Source organism: Calonectris borealis, chromosome 10, assembly GCF_964195595.1.
Source record: "Calonectris borealis chromosome 10, bCalBor7.hap1.2, whole genome shotgun sequence".
Lineage (NCBI taxonomy): Eukaryota > Metazoa > Chordata > Aves > Procellariiformes > Procellariidae > Calonectris > Calonectris borealis.
Window position 1 is genome coordinate 11850302 of NC_134321.1, and position 19702 is coordinate 11870003.

Below are 19702 nucleotides of genomic sequence, written 5' to 3' on the forward strand. Positions count from 1 at the left end.
GTTAGACTCTAAAGCTTCACTACAACCTTAAAAAGCCTCTATCTCTTCCCATCGATACTGTTGAAACTTATTTTTGCGTGGCAGATCCTGTTTCCCACAGACCTGCCTCTCCTCCCCTTCTCTTTGTCCCACATCCTTCCCTCCAGAGCTTTCCTTGCTCCCATCGCCCTAATCATCTTGGGCTCATTTCCAGAGATCTACTTTTAAAAATTCAGCAGCATGCTATAATCCGGCTAGGCTTGTCAGCTTTAAAACTCGCTCAAGTTACTGTTTCCGAGGCAGGAGAGGGGAAAAAGAATATTCCAACGGGACCCCCTTGACGTGACCATTCATCTGTCTACATCAGCAGTTCCCAAGCTTTTCAGCTCGCAACCTCATTTCCAGGCTCGTGACCTCTCTTCCATCAGTGCTCCTCGGGGTCGCGACCCTAACTTCGGAAACTTCTCATCTGGATCAGTCAAAAGTGACGCCTCAAGAATAATTTTCCAGTCGGTGCCATATTTGTTTATGCTCCTGAATGGCATGATTACCCTGAAGTTCAGGTTCAAACTTGTCTGTCTGCTTGTTTGTAAGTCTGGAAAGAATTTCTGGGTGTCACTCAGCCTGCAGATAGTGAACTCTGTAACTTTTGACTGTTCTGGTTAGAGTCAATCATATCCCAAGTGACCTGGTATGGCATTAAGCACTTGGCTTAATGTTCAGCTGTACCTGGATGAAGCAGGTATTTTGCTTCTCTGCAGCGTCTGGAAATATCATTGTTTTCTCTACCTGCATGTCATGATCATTCAGATATAACAATTACTATACCCAAATCACTTCTTATACAGTAACATGGTTTCATCTACCACACCGTGCATCCTCATTGCCTCATACACGCATGCTATTGCATGAACTCTAAAAACCACTTTTCTTCACATCAGTTTGTCTTTCTCTTTACGGTCATTGAGAATGTATGGTTAGTGAAAATTTTAATATTCAAATTTCTAACTCTGCTTTGTCATCTTTGCTCACTGGTAAAAGCGTTGAGGAAAAAAAAACAATGACGAAGTGGTTTGAACAGATCTTGAAAACACTACTAAAGATGCTAAACTTTCAGGACATTTGCAGCTTGGATGTACTACAGCTAGTCCTGCTTTGGAATTTCCCTGGAATTAAAATAATTGGGAATTTTTCAACTATCTGTTTCTCCTATTTTCACATCATATCCCTGCTCAGTCTGTGTCTCTCTACAGAGGTGGTTCCACTACTGCATTAAAGGCCAGTTCCTTTAGCTTTGCTGCCCACAGAATCTCTGTCACCCGGTACTCTCTTACTCTAAGCCTAAAGCAGTTGTTTGACTTTCTATTTGACCTCAGTGTATTTCAATGTTACTGTTTTTCAATTTAAACAGCCAAGAGATATCTGCCTAGACATACCAGGCTGGAATTCGGGGAATGTAAAGTGGAAGCTTAGCAGTAGTGGCAGCACCTGGGAGCAGCCAGCCTTCATACCTGCCTTTGGAAAACACAGAATATAAGTCTCAAGTCTAAGGGGAACCAGTTAATATGAGTGTATAAAAGGACCTACTACCATCCATGCAGTTGAGGGGATCAAGTTACTGAAGACCAGTAGAGGAGACAGAAAGACATTTGGGGTCTGTGTCTTTGCACCACTCGGGCACGTGTGAGTACACGAGGCAGTCAGGTACAACCCCTTTTTGCAATTATTCAGTCTCCATATGAGGTTTAAGCATCTGACTTTAGTTGCTGCCAATAAAAGAGATTAGGCTGAAAACGTTTCAGCATGAAAGGTAACCACTGAAGCCAACATCAGGGCTTCTCTTTCCCTCAAATATGAGGGCAAAGCCCCACGCTGGCAGTGCAGGTCCACAAACAAGGAAAACGAAGTCACGCTTTGTTAGAATGAAACTTGGTGAGCGCCAGAACACATCATCAGCAAGGAGAAGTTCCTGTTTGAGCCTGTAACGATTTGCATGAGACCATCACTTGTTTGCTACCGTACACAGCATTTTCAGAAGGGTTGCCGATCTCTACTGAATTGCAAATGGTTTTCTCTTTCTTCCTGTCTTTTGTTGACACACTGTGCTTATAAGAGTGCACCAAGGTCAGGTTTGCCTTCCGCCTTCCCCTGTGCCATTATGAAATGGAAAACTGGTGAAGATGTCAAAGTGATCAGGCTTGAGAAGCTGGTGTGGTTATTGCTTCAGAGTTGAGCATACCCTGAAAAATCTCTGCCCGAGACTTCTCCAATTTCAACCAAGGAGTTCAGATGGACAGGAGATTTCAGGTTTCTGGAGTTTTGTCTGGTTATGGTTGGATTTTGCCTTTAAAAAAAAAAAAATTGTATTTGCTTCAGCTAGGATAGAATTAAAAATTTTGCCAGAGAGGATGGAGCATTGGACAGATCCCAAATCTGCAGATACTAATCCAACCTCATGGTCAGAAAATGTGCGTCTCCATAGATAATGTTCTACATAAAGGAAAAATGGTACTGTTAAATGGAAAAAGAGATACTAAAATCAAAATAATCTTATTCATTCTGGTAATGCACATTAAAGAAGGATTGGTAGTCCCCAACTCTGCATAAACTAGATGGAGTTTAGTAAAAAAAAAAAAAAAAGCAGGTGCACAACTGCAAAGATTTTGACCCGTATAGGAGATAAACCTTCCTTTTGAAGAAAAGGCCCACTATATCAAAGGTTCGTGGCTGAAAAATCAATTGCATCATAGCCATTGTAGCAACACAGCGCCTGTATAATCAGGTTAGACTCCCACTTGACAGTGGTGTATTGAAGCACACTTTGAAGTGCATATTCGATATCTGGATGAAGTTCTCACGTACAGGTGCAACATTTGTAAAATGTCCAAGAAAATACAAAGGGGCCTTTTAAGAAAGAGACTCCCCCAGCTTGGAATAGAGGTTCTTCTCTTGAAGATTACAAGACCCTTCAGCTAATGTTTGGGCTCTTCCTGCTGATCCAAAGAAACCAAACAGCATGTGGAAGTGTTGAAAAGCGGCAGATTCAATCTCGTCAAAGATACATTCAGGATTTTTTTCTAGTAGCAAGGTCATATGCTTTATTGATCCACTAGAATATGACACTAGCAAATATTTTTTAGAAAAGGTGGATGTCAAAGAATAAGGGAGTAGAATTCAGCTTGATCTCCATCATTGCTTTCAAAGACACATATTATCATAGTGGTTCATGTTAAATATCCACAGGTCTCTCCTACCACTGCCAGCGCAGACAAGACTCCAGCAGATATCTTCAAGGTAAGCGTTTTAGACTTCAGGGTACCAGAAGGCCTACCCTAAACAAGAATAATTTGGGGAAGGGTGGGAAGGTATGTAAAGATGAAAATGCTTTTGAAAAAAAAAGAAACCTTGCATGCAATCACACAGCAGCTGCAAAGCAAAGGATGAAGAGAAAGTCTAAAGTGAACTCTGCTGGCCACTCTGACAGCCCTCCCAGAGGAATGACAGTTGAGCTGGCACGTCTTGGTAAGGCTCCCACTGCCAAGGACTGTACATAAAATGATGCTAAGGGACCCATTCTGCTCAATTTATTACAGGAAAGATAATCATGTTTGTTCATTTTACTGGTATATCAGTTCTGAATCTGTGCCCATTAACTATATAAACTACATAGAGGGAAAAAACAGCTGGTAAAAGAATCTTGCAAAGTGGCAAGAGAATTCACTAAAAATCTGTAATTCTGCGTAAGAATGACTGTCAGAAAGTTCACGGGGCCTCCTGTGTGATCCTGTACCTGTCAAAGGGAAAGGATCTAGACAAAATAAGATCTTATTTCTGAAACTGAAAAATCCATGTAGTCCTTGAAAGGAGGGGATGAATGAACTCTTTGAAATAACAAGGATGCAAAAGGAATAATTCACCACAGTTGGTTACTTCTTGCCTTTCATTGGCATATTATTCCCTAAATCAGCCCAGCAGAAAACAGAGACACATGGAAAACGAGTGCAACTAGGCATCAACATGAGAGCAGCAAGTCTTACTCCAATTCTCAAAGTAAGAAGCTTAACTATATTATGTGATGATAACAGATCGCATCTGAGACACCAAGTCTTCAATCCCAAAGATAGAAACATTTTATCCACATCTGGGAAATGCCTATGATCCTACAAACTTGGAGACTGATGAAATTAAGACAACTTTCTTTGAAGGTGCTGAAAGGCACGAATGCCAAAACAAGACCAGGGAACCTGAAACCAGTAGTGCACAAGACTGTATGAATCAACAGAACAGCCCAGTGATTCTGGGGTCAAGCAGCCAGGGGGAAAAAAAAAAATGACCAAAGGCCATGGGTATTTGAACCTGTATCTGAACACGTTTACATTCAGCGTAGCATTATCCATGTGTCATGCACAAAAGCAGAACATATTTCTGTGCGCTACCCTTGAGGAACGCTGCAATATTGCCTTATGACATGCTACTCACTCACGAGATGGGCACTTCTCTAAATTAAGTGCTTTCTAACACCAGATAGTCTTTCAGACTTGCTTTTTTAAATAGCTTGCTGTCCAGTGACTTGGAGTCACATGCTTGTGCCATTGATCATTCAGAGAGTATTTCACAAATTCTTTGGGAAAATACTCAGACTTGCCTAGATAAATAACAGAGCTATGCCTGTCACAGAAATGCCTTTCTTTGCCTGGAACAAACTGAAGACAGGGGGAGATGTTTCCACAGTCAGCACCAGAGCTAAGACTAAGGAGTGAAAGGTGCTCACCTGTAAGTTTGAACTCCAAGGCTACTGCTAACAAGCAGAACAACCAGAATAAATGGTCAGTGGATTGACACAAAGAGAAACATTTACAACGTGAGGGTGCAGAATTGGAAAGGAAGGCTGGGATTATATCTGGCCAGCTCCTGTTGTTTCAAGAAATGCATCTCTGCAGAATAAGCAACAGAGACTGGTCAGGGGACGCAGATTGACCATGCAGACAGCGACAGGCACAGCCAGAGCTAAACCCAAGAGGGTGGCAGAGACTGCTGGGTGGGCCAGCCACCTCTCGGGAAGAGCAGCGGGGACTCCCCTTGCCCCTGGCTAGTGCCGGGCTATGCATGGTGGGTGTGAAAGGAGCTCACAGCAACAAGATGTGAGTGAGCTGCACTGGTGTGCCTTTAGATCTTGTGCTTTATTAATTTCCAGATTTATGTGTCACTGGTCTGGGAGCATCAGTGTATCTGTGGAAAGGCAGTTCCCTGTTCCCAGCTATCCTAGTTGCATATGCATAGTAAGGACAGAAAGGGGGGCATAGTAGTTTTAGAGGAACAAAGTGATTTTCGGATCCTTGCAGGTCTCTTCCTTTTCTCTGGCATGAACTAGAGCACCTTGAAGCCAGCTCTAAGATGTGCTGTTTCCCAGTGTCCGCAATGGGCTCCGCGCTGCAGTGCATTTCAGTATGGCCCATTTGCAGTGTCCCCGTGCAACGTTTCATGAGCTGGAAGGAGTATACAAAATGGGTTGTTCTTGCCTCTCCTGCCCCCTTTTTCTACAGCCCCTGAGAGCTGCCAGAACAGCATATAAGAGACTAAGTGCAAGTAGGAGTCAAGTCCTGCCCAAGAGCAAGTGAGAAGTTTGTCAAATAAACTGGCTGGTAAAGGTGACTGGATTTAAATGTAAATCTTACAAGACGGATCATCCTCAGAAGGAAACTACATGCCTTCAGTTATGTCTGAGATCACCACAGACTTCAAGCAAATACTCCAAAAGGCCCCAGGAATTCACTAGTACGAACGAAAGCTGCTCCGCTGAATCCTGCAATCCACTGCACAGCAAGTTGCCACAGAACTAAACCCCAAAATGCTTCGGCAGGGCTGACCACGCAGCCGTCTGCTGCGTACCACCGAGGCCCGGCAGCCTTCATCTCCTCCACCTCAGGCATCACTGCGTAGGTGGCCTGACACATTCTCTTAGGTGTACCTGATGGACTTAAAAGAGGATTTAGGCACCTAGAATTAGGCCTCAAAACTGCACTAAGTTATAGGGCACAGGGAAACGGTGCAAACAGCCCTTCTCCTTGCTATCCAAATTGAGAGAGGATGCAATGGAGGGCAGCGAGTTCTAATGCATAACCAGAAGCTTCTGTAAAATTCCTTGCGGAAACAAGAGATCTATTTTATTTATCACAAATTTGCTAAGCAAGGTTAATACCCTGGCATTGACGCTGCCTTGTATGCCCTTAGTAATACTACCATGCTTTGTCCCCTTAAGATTTTACAGCAGAAGAGGTAACATGCGGTCGATAACCCATTATAAACAGGTACTTTTCTTCTTCTCCCCCTCCCCGTTATAGCAGGGAAGATAACACTCCAGCCAGAGAACTTGTTTCCAATGTCAGCCTGTAACCAGCTTATGCCTGAAGAAAAAGAGACTGATCAGCCATTGTGGTCTTTATCCTGGCAGTTGAATAGCCTGTGTGAATATCAACATTATCATAAATCACTCAATTGCTGAAAGTCATTTTACCCTCAGAAGGAGCTGAATAGCAACCATTTCTAAATCCTTATGTACCTCCATTTACAGCAGCTGAGCTGTAGGAGTATATAGACCTATTTTTCAGCTAGCACAATAATCAAGCCGTTCCTCATTTAAAAGTGAATTCATTTGCCTTGGTATTAGTCCCAAATGATAGTTCCAGAAATTGATACGTAATCTCCAACTAAAACTAAGATTAAGCTGAGACTGCCAAACTCCTTTATTCCTCAAAACATATTTAAAGTCCCCAGCCAGATTCTGATCTTGGTGTGAATCTGAACATAATGTATTAAATCTAAAAGTCACCGCTTTAAACTGGTCTTTCTCAGTAGCCCCAGTGTAGCCATAAAGATCAGAATCTGTCCTTAATATCTCTGCACGCTGGTACTGTGCAGAACTAGCTCCAGACTATTTATAGCTCACACTATATATATACACTGCAGCTTCCAAAAGCATATTTTATCTTTTGGGAGGACAATGCTTTCAGAAATGTAATAAAAGGCAAAGTTTTGTTAAAAAAAAAATCTGCTCAAACCCTTAACCTGGAAGAGTGGCCCCATGCTGCCAATCAGATAATAAGCTTAATTCTTACATCACGCTTTATTTGTAGCTCACTGTGTAGTTAATGGTCGCAGCTTATCTAACAGGAGCAATGCGAAACCAGAGTTTTAGAACAATAGAAACAAGGCTGTCACCAGCAGGCTGCCAATGAATCATGTCCCCGCAGTCAAGTTCTCCCAGAAGGTCATTTGTAACAGAAATACATCTCTGCCTGGAGCTGGTAAAATGCTGAAAAGTGTTTCTCAGTTTTACCCTAATAAAATATTGAGCAGATCAATTACCAGAACAACTTCACCTGGTTGTATTTTTAAGTTTTGTTGATTGCAAGACTTAATAGTAAAGGTTACCAAGTGAGCAGGCCTGCTTCCTTCTGTGTCTGGGATTCTAGAGGTGGGTTTACCTTCACCCTAAATTCAAGTAAAAACAAGCTTTTACAAACCTTAAGACAAAAGTGATTTACCATTCTCTTTCATGTTTTCAAAAAAAGAAAAAATTATTTTTAAACACTAAGTAACTTTCTTCCATACCATTCAGAACTGAAACCCTGAAACCACTGAAAGACAGTGAGCTCTGTAAAAAGGATTTGCCAAGAAACAGAAAGCAGCACTAATGCTTTCTCTTTTATGTCCAGAGAGATATGCAGAAAAAGGACAAGGAAGTAAAAAAAAAAAAACCACCACACCACATACTACCTGTGTCATAAATATGGAAGCTGCTTTTGCTCATACATAATTATTTTAAAGTAACTGCTCTGTCTGCAGCTTAAAGAGAAAAAATCTCTTCTGCTGCACTTGCAAAAGAGCACCAGATTTTCTGCAAGAGGGGAAAGAACAGATGATGGGGGGAGCTATTCTTTTAAGACGAATATCATTGGCACAAACAGCTGGCAGTTGGTGGCGTATTATTTATATGTGCAGTTGCTCATGTTTTTTAACAGATAAGAAAGCAATATCTCATTTGCAATTCAGGTGAGGAACATGAGTGGCTCTACAGCGCCACCAGCCCCTGGGCCATGTTTCTTATCGCATCAGAAACATCTGTCACGGTGCAAATGAATTCATTATAAAAGCACATCAAATATGCAGTTTCAGGATGAGACAGCAGTCTGCAAAGAAACCAGCAAACCAGCCTCCGCCTATAAAAGATGGGACGGTCTGTCCCATATTCACCAGTTGGGAGGAGGGCAAGCACTGGGACGAGTAACAGGGAAAAAAAGAGAGAAACCTTGGAAATGTCATGATTATAAATTATCCCTTCTCTAGGAGTTGACTGTGACTGGGCTTGCTCACGAGGGTCTGGCGGGTCACACGCTGAGCGTGCAGACACGCTGCGAAACGATTATCACATCACTCCATGCCGAGTCCTCCGGGCTGCAAACAGACCTGCCTGTAATCCTGGCCTTTGTAGACCAGAGGACTTTACTTGATGAAATACCAATAGGCTGGGGTAGGAAGGATACGTGGGGAGGTGGCCAGCGTGGGGGTTACCGTCAGAAGTGCACTTGCGGGGGCTCCATGCTTAGAGGTGGAAATGAATCCATTTTAAGGGCAGCTGACGACGAGGAGCTTCCACTTCCAGGGAAGGCAAGGTGCGTCTTTGATCTGTGCTGAGAAGAAAAACGGGATGCGCTGGAAACCACTCACACACCCGTGTTCATCCCTGCTGTAACGCTGCACCTGGCACAAATTTAGAATGTAACGATTTGTAATATGGGCCATGTTTGTCTCTGGTGGTGTTCTCCAGGGCCGGGTCTAATACCGCTGTGAGTATGACGACGTTTTTGTGCTCCTCTTCAGCAGGAACGAAGACGGCTCAAGGTGATTTCAGAATCCCTTATGCCTAGAAGAGGCCCAGAAATGCCTCTGTAGCTCTGGAAGCAGGTGGGTGGATTGAGACCCCCACACTGAGTGACCACATCCTGCTGTGCCTTCGGGCTTTTGCTAACAAACGCAAGAGAAAAAACGACCGTGTCTTTTGCCCTTGCTGAGGCCCTCTGAACTTCAGCTGACGCACAGGGGAAAACTACGGACGGGCCCTGGGCTGGACTCTTACTTCTTCAGTCCGTGCCCAGCTGCCAGGCACACGCTGCCTTTTCTGTCCCAGCAAAGACCCTTTTGGTGAGCCTATATGGCTGCTGCTGCAGTGTGGATGAAATGCGAAGTGTGAAACGTCCTCGTTTTCCCCCCAAGGAGTACTAGAACCAGGCATGCAGCTTAAGAAAAATAGAGGAAAATACCTATTTTAACTTTGCTTCTAATCACAAAACATATATTCTTAAATACGCATACATCAGCAGAAACAGCGGGTAAGGGCTCCCATTCTAAAACAAACAGAAACATGCACTTTGAGCCCTCATATGAAATGGCAGTAAAAGCCCAACCCAATAATTATTTTCCTTGATTTTCAGCCAGACGAGGCACAAGACAAATAAGTCATCAAGGACAAATAAAAGGAGGTTCATTCATCGCATTCAGGGCTGGAATCTTTAATGGTCACCAAATGAACTAAGATAACTAAGTAACCATTGTAAATATTAATCTTTAAAGGAAAACAATACTCCCAACAACAGGAAGCCTGATAAGACATTGGATGTTGCCATCAGTGTTATGGAGTCTCTCTAATTTCCTTAGTTTTTTCTTATGCCTGTAGAGGGATCAGGAAGGGGAACATATGGTATCTCTCAAAGGAAGTAAATTAACATTATTAATAGCTAATGTGGGAGAGGTGAAACCGTGATTGTTTGTGGTGGTTGTTATTGTGCTTTTGTTGGGGGGGGGGGAAGCCTGCCTGCTAGTGAGTTTAAGCACTCAAGCCAAATTCAAAATCTTGTATTTATAAACAGAGATCTGATAACAGCTGCCTAAACATCCATGATGCTTTGCCAGCGCACGCACGTCGAGCTGATCTGAAGGGAGTGTATCTTGGGGTTTGTCCCAGGAGTTAGCTAGCGCAGACGGTCCCTGTTCCCGAGTAACTCCTCATGTGGACCCTCACATTCTTCTTTGCATTAGTTTAGTATGAAGCAGAAGGAACGAGGATGGGTAGATGTGCACTTCTGAGGAACAAAAGCTGTCCTCTGGCAGCCACTGAGGCAGCTGATCAAGGGACAGTTGAGGAGGTGGGTTCTGGCAGGCAGTGGTCACTGACGTAGGACATCTACTTTCAAGCGCACAGCGATGGCACCAGCAGGTTTCTGAGGACTGCGCAGCGGTGTGGTATGTAAATGGCAGAACTATTTTGCAGGAAGCGATGATAAAGTGCTGTATTAGGATAGATTGAACTGGTGACCTGGAAGGGTATCTGGGAATCCTTGCAATTTCCCTGCACTAAGAGAAGAATTTACCTTTCTTAGGCCTCTGCTTTCATCTCTCTCCCAAATACTTACAAGACAGTATTTATTTACTCTAAACAACATTGACACTTACAGAACATATGTTATAAGCTGTGGCTACTCAAAAGGGCGGGATCCTGATCCCAGCCTCAGCTCCGTTTGTCCCAGAGCACCTGAAAGCATAAAATGCATTCCCTGTTTCTTCAAGAGATCCTATACTTCCTACTCTCTTCCCAATCATGAAAGCCCGAGGCAATTCCTAGCTGGCCTGACAGAGGTGGACTTCATGACACCTTTCATGCTGAGGCAATCTACAAAATAAATTTGGCAGATCTTAGTACAAACGAGAGGACTTGATGAAAATTATCCAGTGAGCTTGGTAGATATAAGCAAGTTTTGGGGAAATTGTTCAATAAACTCTTTAGAAAGAAAACAGTGGATTTTGGTATAATTAACTCACAGGATCTTAATAAAAATTGAGTAGCCTGGTAAGAAAACCTCATGCTTCAGGGCACGTGGTGATTGCTTTATAGAGACAAAGGAATTCCCTCTGCCCTTGAAAGCTTATACTTCAACTGCAAGTTGACAGCTGGATTTTGGTTTCTAGGCCTGAAGAGGACAACCTGAATATCCTAAGACAATACAGACGTTAGTTAGACAGGTGCAACTGCTCTGTAAGGAAACCATTTCCCTACCATACAACTCTACTTGAAGAGATAACTCAGGAAACTCTGATTAAGTTTGTGTCTTAAACTTGGTCTAAAATACCTCTTCCCGGGTGATGATGGGATATTTTATTTCTTAAGAAACTCATCACACGTTGACCAAAAAGTTCATGAAAGGCTGACAGAGCTGTGCATTGTTTGCTGGCGCTGTGGAGTTACATGACAAGGATAAATTGTTCTCTGTGCTGAAGCCCGGGTGGTTTATAACGTTGTGAAGTTTTCCACACTGCCAATTTTAGGGCCCTTTAATATTTCAAGTTATGTAAACTTATAATAAAACTGTTCCTCCTTGGCTCTGAAGAATGGGACTTTATGCTCAATCAGGACAGGGCTGAATTCCAGGCACGAAAGGGAGGATGCTTGCATGATGGCTTAGGAGAGGACGTTTCCAAAACATCTATAGCAATATGAGAAGACAGCTGTTTAGCCAGGACAGTTCTACAATCAGGTGAGACACTACCTCAAAGAAATTAAATGCATTAAGCCTGACTCTTTAGTGACTGAAATACCTTCTGAGAAAGGTAACAAATCTGCATTTCTTCATAATCTTAACTACCAATAGGATGACATCACCCTGACGATTACAATTAATTTCACTGTGGTCACACATTTGCTTCTTGCTGCCTGTCCTCATCTTCCATCCACATCAGGCACCAAGTGTGGTTGGTTGGTGGCGGCAGATGAAAACAGTTCTACTCTAAAACCACCACAACTTCAAAAAGAAAAGCAAGTTACAGTGCACTCCCAGGGAGTTACAACACCAAGTCCAAAAGTTTAGAGATCTCAGCAGACAGGTAAGGCCCTGTCTTACCCTGATATCAGTGGGGTCTTGGAGGGTGCGAGTGCGTGGCAGCTGGAGAGCATGAGCAGCACTGGGCCATGCAAAGGACACACACACATGGTTAACCCCTGCACAAAGCTATTGCTCACTTCTGACCCATTTTCTATCCTTATCATGTAATTAATCACACTTTGTGAGAGCTTCATGGAAGAAGTGAGTTGTCTGGGGGTGGCTGTGATTGCTCAGTTGTAACTTGGACTCTCCACCCAGGCAGGGGAGTATGGGGAAATACAGCACTCCCTCCCTCCCCACTCACCCCCCAGGACCTTGGGCCAGGGTGCAGGAGCCATCCCTCTTCCCCCGTGGCACACGAGAGCGAAGGGCAGACTTGGCTTCTGCCCTGCTCTTGACCGGAGCAGCAGCACTCGGAGCAGGACGTCAGGTGACGGTAACAGGTTATTTGTGGTACAGCTCAGCAACTTGATTACTAATCTCTGGAAACGAGGGGGAAGCCGAGGAGGGATTTTGGCCCCATGGGCAAACGCTGCCTCCCAGGGCCACCCCAGGGCAGCGTGCCTCCAGGGCACTCCTCCCGCACCCCAAGCCAGGGCATGCCTGTAACTGCCAAGGGACAACTTATAGGACAAATATTGAGGATAATTAAGGATAATCTCTGCTTTAGGTGTCTAACAAAGAAGGTCAAGTACTCTCTTTCCTTGTCAGATGTGATGAAGTTAGGCAGCTCCCATTAATAGCAGGTACTTGTTTCTCAGAACAAATAATAATAAAACCCCCTATCCAGAGCCTAAAGGTTTCCTAGATTTAATCTTCTCAAAACTCAGACAAGATCATTACAGTGAGTTCTGCCTCTAAAGAGCCGTAACAGTGAATTGCATTACCAGCACCAATCTCCTGCCGGTATACGTTTTCCTTACTGTACCCACACTAGCAAATACAGAGAGGTGCTGTAATATTTATGTCCTGAGCTCAGACAATAACATCCTTTCAAACAACTTGGCAGGTCAGGGTAGATTAGATAGTCACATGAAAGCAAAGGAGGAATCTGCCCCAGCAACTTCTGCTATTTTTTTGTGGTCTGCTGATTTCATAATATTTGGTCATAAGATGTTGTTTTCGATATTCGCTTATTATCATGACGGGCTTCTTCCTAAATAGCCTGTGGGTTACAGACATTTGCATCGCCGGCAAAGCGGAGAAGCTGGGACTAGCCCATTCCTGCTCTTGAAAGATCCCACTACTCCTCACCCAAGGGGACTTGAGAGGGCGTGTGTTGCATGATCTCTTCTGTCTATGGATGCGACAGCTGACACAGGAGGAGGTCTGGTAAAACAGCATGTTCCAGCCTTTGTTTCACAATCCTTGTGCACCTAAAAGCCCAATTTCCAAGAAATCAGAGCAACAACAGTTCCCATCCCTGTAAAGAAGGGATATTCCTTGGAAACATCTGTCTTGTGCCAGAAGCAGGATGCTGAAGGTAAAGGACCAGCAGCCAGAGGAGGCCAGCTGGCCTGTGGTCAAGCCAAGACTGTGCTCAGGCAAGAGGCAAGTTCAGTGATTTCTGTGGAAAGGTTGATTCAAAACATAGGAAAAACATATGGCAACAGACACCAGGATCACGGTTACAGTCAAGCCAATTGTAGCACTCATGGCCTAGCAATCCCCTTTATCATCCCTTCATGTGTCTACCTCTCCTTTTACATCTAGGCATGTTGCTGCAGTACTTGAGAAGCTTCAGCAACATTTTTAACATATCAGCCTAACTATATTTTAATTAAGCTTATGGGATTGAGAGTAGCATTTGATCCTCAAGGCTGTGTACAGCAATTGAGCTTTTACAAATAACCATGCCCACATAATTATGAAAATAAGGAACTGAAAGAGGCCTTTCCATGCAGTCCAGATAACTCTTCAGATCTACCTACTCCATAATGTTAAACAAACATATGTTATTTTATCTCTGTACTGCTCTGTGCTTTCATGATCCTTTGAAAGCTCAAAGATAAACAAGAGTCCCCTGAAATGACCTGTCTACACTCAAGAACAGGCAAGAGAAAAACCCTCGCAGCGTTAGGCCAGTCAAACTGTCCATGGCTGCAAGAAACTTCTCCCTAAAGCAGGTTCGCCCCCATCTACCCTCTTCATGTGACACTTCAGCTCAGACAGACTAGCCCTAGTTTCCTTATCATATGTTTTCATTAAGCTCCAGACAGTTTTATAAATGGATGTACCAATACAAGCACCAAGGTCTGGCCGCTGTCAGGTTAACAGATTAAATGGGCTATTGATCCAGCCTGGCACCTGCCACCTTCCCCGATGGCCTTACAGGCTGGTACAGACAGACAGCACTGAGCAGAAATGGCATCCAGCTCCAAACTCCTCTTTACCTGGGGGAAGGGAGGAGGGAAGGAGTCTGGATCTCTGGTTTAGTCCTCTCTAGCGAAGTCAGGCTTAGCGATGTACAGGGCCTAGAGCGTGCATAGGCGGAGCAAACCGAGAAGCTAAGGGGTAAGCTCACCATTGCACTAGATACAACAGCAAGGCCATCGCATACAAAGCGGAGAGAACAGTGACACCACCTCTATTTGTGATAGCACAAACTGTCTCTGCTTTGTGATGCTTACTTTTTTTTTTTTAATACAAGCCAGACAGCGTTCCTCAGCTCTAGCTCAGCTGATCTTGTCGCCCATGACAGAGTTCTGCAGAATGGCGGGTGGTGAGTTCACAAGGATGCTCCTACCAACGAACAGCATCTCACAAGTAAAGCCCAAGGAGCAAAGCTGACTTGCTACGTACTAGTCTTCAGGTTTGTGGTCTTTGTTTTGGTGGATGGTGGGGCTCCCTGGAACTGGAGATGATCCATGACATAATGCTAGCCAAGAGCCCCAATCAAAGCCTCACCAGCATCACATTAAAAGCCTCTACAATTCATCTCATTTTGCTGGCTCACAGAGCACAATGACAGGGCAGGGGGCTGGCACTATTTTTAAACTCTAGGACGCTGATCTGAAGCTTGCCAGATTTACACTCCAGCTTTTAAATTCAACTTGATGAGCACTGAGCCTTCACGCCAACTGTGCCTCATGGAATAGATGCTTGTGTTCAACAGGCTGCTGTGCCAGGCTCACCTCCATTCTGTATCTCCCAGATACAACTGGGGTGCAACTTAAACCTGCAAGCCAAAAGGCAGAGAAAGACAAGCTCTGACACCCTGTCCCCCTCTCAGGAGCCCACTTCAGCTCTGTTTAACAATGAATTCTGTATTCAGGCAATAAAAGACACTTGAGCTAGAAAGCAAAAGAGTAGGGCTAATTTACTTCTGTCCTGGTTTCAGCTGGGATAGAGTTAATTTTCTTCCTAGTAGCTGATATAGTGCTGTGTTTTGGATTTAGGATGAGAATAATGTTGATAGCAACAACTAAAACATCAGTGTGTTAAGTAGTGCTTACACTAGTCAAGCGAGAAGCTGGGAGGGGGCACAGCCAGGACAGCTGACCCAAACTGGCCAAAGGGGTATTCCATACCATATGACGTCATGCTCGGTATATAAACTGGGGGAGTTGGCTGGGGGGCAGCTACCGCTGCTTGGGAACTGGCTGGGTATCGGTTGGCAGGTGGTGAGCAATTGCATTGTGCATCACTTATTTTGTATATTCTTTTATCATCATCATCATCATTTTCCCTTCCTTTTCCATCCTATTAAACTCTCTTTATCTCACCCCATGATTTTTACTTTTTTTTTTTCTCTCCCCCATCCCACAGGGGAAATGAGCGAGCGGCTGTGGGGTGTTTAGCTTCCTACCGGATTAAACCACAATAACTTCTAAACAGTACCACTCAAGGGCTTCTGACTTGCAGTTAGCCCTATTGTTTGGCCAGTAATAGTTATAGATCCCCCCAGTACACATACAGACCTTTCAACTCCTAGACCTTAAAAGAACTACTTATAAAAATATAGATACCATCATATTACTTTACAGATTGGAAAACACAGGCTTGAGAAAAGCATCATTTAACTTGTCCAGAATCTCATGATAGTAGAGCCCAGAATCACACATACAGCTCTCCATTCTCTAACTAATGCCCGACTGTCTGCATAATTTTCAATCTGGCTCTGCTGAAATCTTTTGTTGTGACAAGAATCTAAATGCTTTATATCACTTTTGACTTATAAACTATGAGATCACATTAGTAAGATGCAAAACTATTAGCAATGCATGCAAATTTAAAGTTTTCTCAAAGCAGAATGGAAATGTTTTAGCGTGAAACTGTAAAGATAGGGTGGGCTTACCCAGAAAGAAAAAAGCACTTTGTATTCAACATAAGGATAGATTCAGCTTGACAATGGATCTTTCAAGTCTGACTTTTGCTCTTCACCTCATATCCATGATGAACCAGATTAAGTACTTAGTGTTGCACCTCTTCCTTACAGGGCACTAGAGATAGCTAATAACCCAATGCCAGTGACAAAGCACGCTCGTACAAATAAGTCAGGTGGCTAAGCCTGCAAAAACCACGTGCACCTACTTGGAAGCACTACTGGAAAATTTGGCTTCTACCATGTTTCATGGCTGTGATTTTTAAAAAGGGGCTAAGAGCTGAACACCCAGTGAACATCAATGCACAAGGAACTGCTGACTGCATTTTCTGAAGTCCTTAGAAAATACTAGCCTACAATTAATTTAAAATACCAGCCAAGAAGAATAGTTCAATCTGTAATACAATCACGTAGTTATATTAATTAATGATAACTTTATACCATTAATCCCAGACTGACAGGGACAGTGCAGTATACACAGTAGCCTAGAAATGCATTGGGTGCAATACGGCCACATGGCACAAGTGCATTCTTACCATAGGTGCCTTATGCACAAAGCTGCATCAGGCCTGGTGCTCTTTGAATACTCTCTCAGCACTATCGCATTTGTAATTTTGGGTTGGAGCCCAAATCCATAAAGAGAAAGTCAGACTGATCTCTGTTATTCTATCCTGAGCCCAGCTTGACTTCATTAACTATCAGAACAAGGTCATGCTCTGTTAAGTTTGTACTTTCACATCCCTTAGTAACTTTGAATCATCCTAGCTGTCAATGCACTGACATTTATGGTCTTCTACTACCTCTCCTTTGTTTATGTTCAAAGTTCATTCATTGCCTTCTTCCATTAGGGCTCTGTAAAACATTCTGTGCCCTAGTACCTCCTGCTACCTTCTTCTTACTCGAACCATCGAAAGTTTTTATCTGTCACGGAAGAAGAGGTAGTTTCCATGGAAACTCTAAAGAACAGGCTAAGTTAACGAGGCATAAAATGAAGGCAGTGTCCTCAAGCTCACCCATTTTGAAAATCTAGGTCAGCACTGTTTTGCTTAAAACATTCCACTCTTCTAAAACCATGTTCACTTGACTGTTAAAGATGTAATAAAAAAAGAGTCTCTAGCATACCCCAAACTTAGCATGTTTGATATAATACCGTATATTCATGTGAATAAACCATTCTTACAATTTGTCCCAGCCTGTTTTCCCTGTTCAGTTTCCTTGGATAACCAATAGGCATTTAGTTTTATCATCCAGTTACTTATCTTCACCAAACATTTACTCTGGCCATCATAATCTGACTTGCAGGTAGTGTTCGAGTAACCTGCTATGATCTCACCAAGGGCAGGAGGTATTAGCTATGTCATCCATTATAATCTCATTTAGAAGATCTACAGGAATGAAAGGACTGTGCACATGGAAGTCAAATTCAATCTCAACTTGAACAACACACGGGCAGAAGCCAAGGAATGAAACCAATGCCGAAATTCTGAAATTGAGTTTCCTTACAGTTGATGCTGACTGATCTCACCAACCACAAGTAGCAAACGCTGATCTGTTGAAGTGTAATGGACCATGCTACAGTAAATTAATTAATTGCATTCAGTGGGTTTCCTTAGTGAGAATCACAGTTCCTCTCAGGAGAAGAAACAGCCATACCAAGTGTTAGTGCTAAAATATGCTGTCAAGTATGTCAGGTTATAGAAGGCAGCCTCAAAAAAACTGCTGTGGAGGGAAATAACACTGATGATTTGCTAGTTATTTCCTCTGCTAATTGAAAGCAGATGTAATCAGTTGCAGTCAAATACCTTTTGAGATGCAACTATTTCACCACCAAAGATACCCAAGTTTTCAGGCATATCTCAATTTGATCTCCACTATTTATCTCTATAACTTATGCTGACCGAGGGCCTTCAGTGCTTTAGATAGCTGATTGATGACCTGGTCCCGTTAAAAGGTAAGGTCCCATATAACGGGGAGCTTTGGTTTTTCTGTCCACAGTTGATGATGATGGGATTTCAGCTGTTGATGACATGCAAGAAACAAAGGTTAAGAAAATACCCATAACCTTATGACTTCCTGAGAAAGCAAGGTGCACACGATGACAGCTTGCAAAAACAATCTGCTGTCCTAGTAAAAACCTATTGCAATCCATACTATGTTCCTTGTATTATTAAATATCAAATCTGAAGTAAACCAAGCATTTTTCTGGCCGATGCCATTTCCCCTGCCTAAACCCCTACATAATGTATTAGTTTAGGAGTGATGTATAGCCAGGATACTTTGAACAACTTATCTGAAGCAGAACAGCAGTCCCCAAAACACTTTGGTGTAATCCAATTACACTAATTAAAATAATTATTTTCACTTAGCTTGTTACTGAACTGCTTGCTTGGCACATCTAGAGTCAGAACATACAAAGGTCAGGTGTAGCCTCTCCAAAATCTAGGGAGGACAAGAAAAAGGAGTGTTGCAGGATACAAGTCTCTAGATGTTGTTGGTGGTTTGGTTTTGCTCAAGTATGTAAGTTAACAACAGGCAGGTGGAGAGCCTCTGACTTGTTTCATCTTGTCTACACACATCATGCTTTCCCCCTCAGCTCTTACTCCACTCCTCAGTTGTGCTGCAAACTGAATTCCCAGCCTGGGAAGTTTTCTCCAATGGTAAGTTAGGAAACAAGACGTGCTGAAACCTTACAATTTCTCTGCAAATGGGTACTTTGTGCTGCTGATTCTAGAATAAGAATCATAAGGTAGACAGCTTGCCCTCTAAATTTGCAATTGAAGCGTCTGCTACTCATGCCTACATCTTTTGCAGAATCTCTGGAGGAAAAAGCAATCCATTTTAGAGAAGAAACAAATAGAGACATAACTGTCAAACTTATTTTCTATTTTTTCAATGAGCCTAAAGGAAAGTTTTCTTCAACTCACTCCATATTGCCAGTATAGCTTTGTCTCCACCACTTCACAATTTTCTAGCATGCCTGTCTGCTGCCAAATCCTTCCCTTGACACAACCACAGAATAAAAAAAATCCTTTGCTTCCCTCACTTGAACCTCCAACAAGCCACAGTGGCTTTCTTAACTACAGCCTTCTACAAAGAAGCACAGAAAGCAGTCCTCAGTCATTCCCACTGGACAACCATACAAAACTGATTTAAATTTTTTCCTTGTATCAGCACTGTAGACCTCTAATATTACCTTGAATAATGCCTCTAACTGGCTACCTCAGCAAGCCCCTAGGTCTTTCAACGGGCCACCTTTGTCTTCCCCACACAAGACAGCAAGTAATTTTTCTCCTTTGCTAACCTGGGACCATGGGATCGCTGCCTCACCATCTGCATTTGCCCAAAGCAGGCGTAACCAAAACTGGTGTTTTGGAGTTCCCAAAACATCAGTGACTTTGGTATAGCAGATACTGCTGTAAAGAAATCTGGTGGCTACAGAAACTGGGGCGTCAGGGTTTTTCTCACA

The 19702-nt window shown here is 43.2% G+C and overlaps 1 long non-coding RNA gene across 12 annotated transcripts in view; it reads left to right on the forward strand.

The window, feature by feature from the left end:
* LOC142086182 (uncharacterized) overlaps window positions 1-19702 on the forward strand; it is a 68035-nt gene that overhangs the window by 23468 nt on the left and 24865 nt on the right. Inside the window, exons 7-10 of one of the 12 annotated variants that reach the window (XR_012675009.1) lie at window positions 3947-5120; window positions 5322-8757; window positions 8860-14038; window positions 14563-14724. The exons of 1 other annotated variant lie outside the window; for it this stretch is intronic. This is a non-coding gene — a long non-coding RNA (uncharacterized LOC142086182). Of the gene's footprint in view, window positions 1-282; window positions 1172-1390; window positions 3176-3222; window positions 3345-3946; window positions 5121-5321; window positions 8758-8859; window positions 14039-14562; window positions 15277-18231; window positions 18250-19702 lie in introns of those variants that run through there. 10 more of the 12 variants (XR_012675008.1, XR_012675013.1, XR_012675010.1 and 7 more) reach the window with 10 other exon arrangements.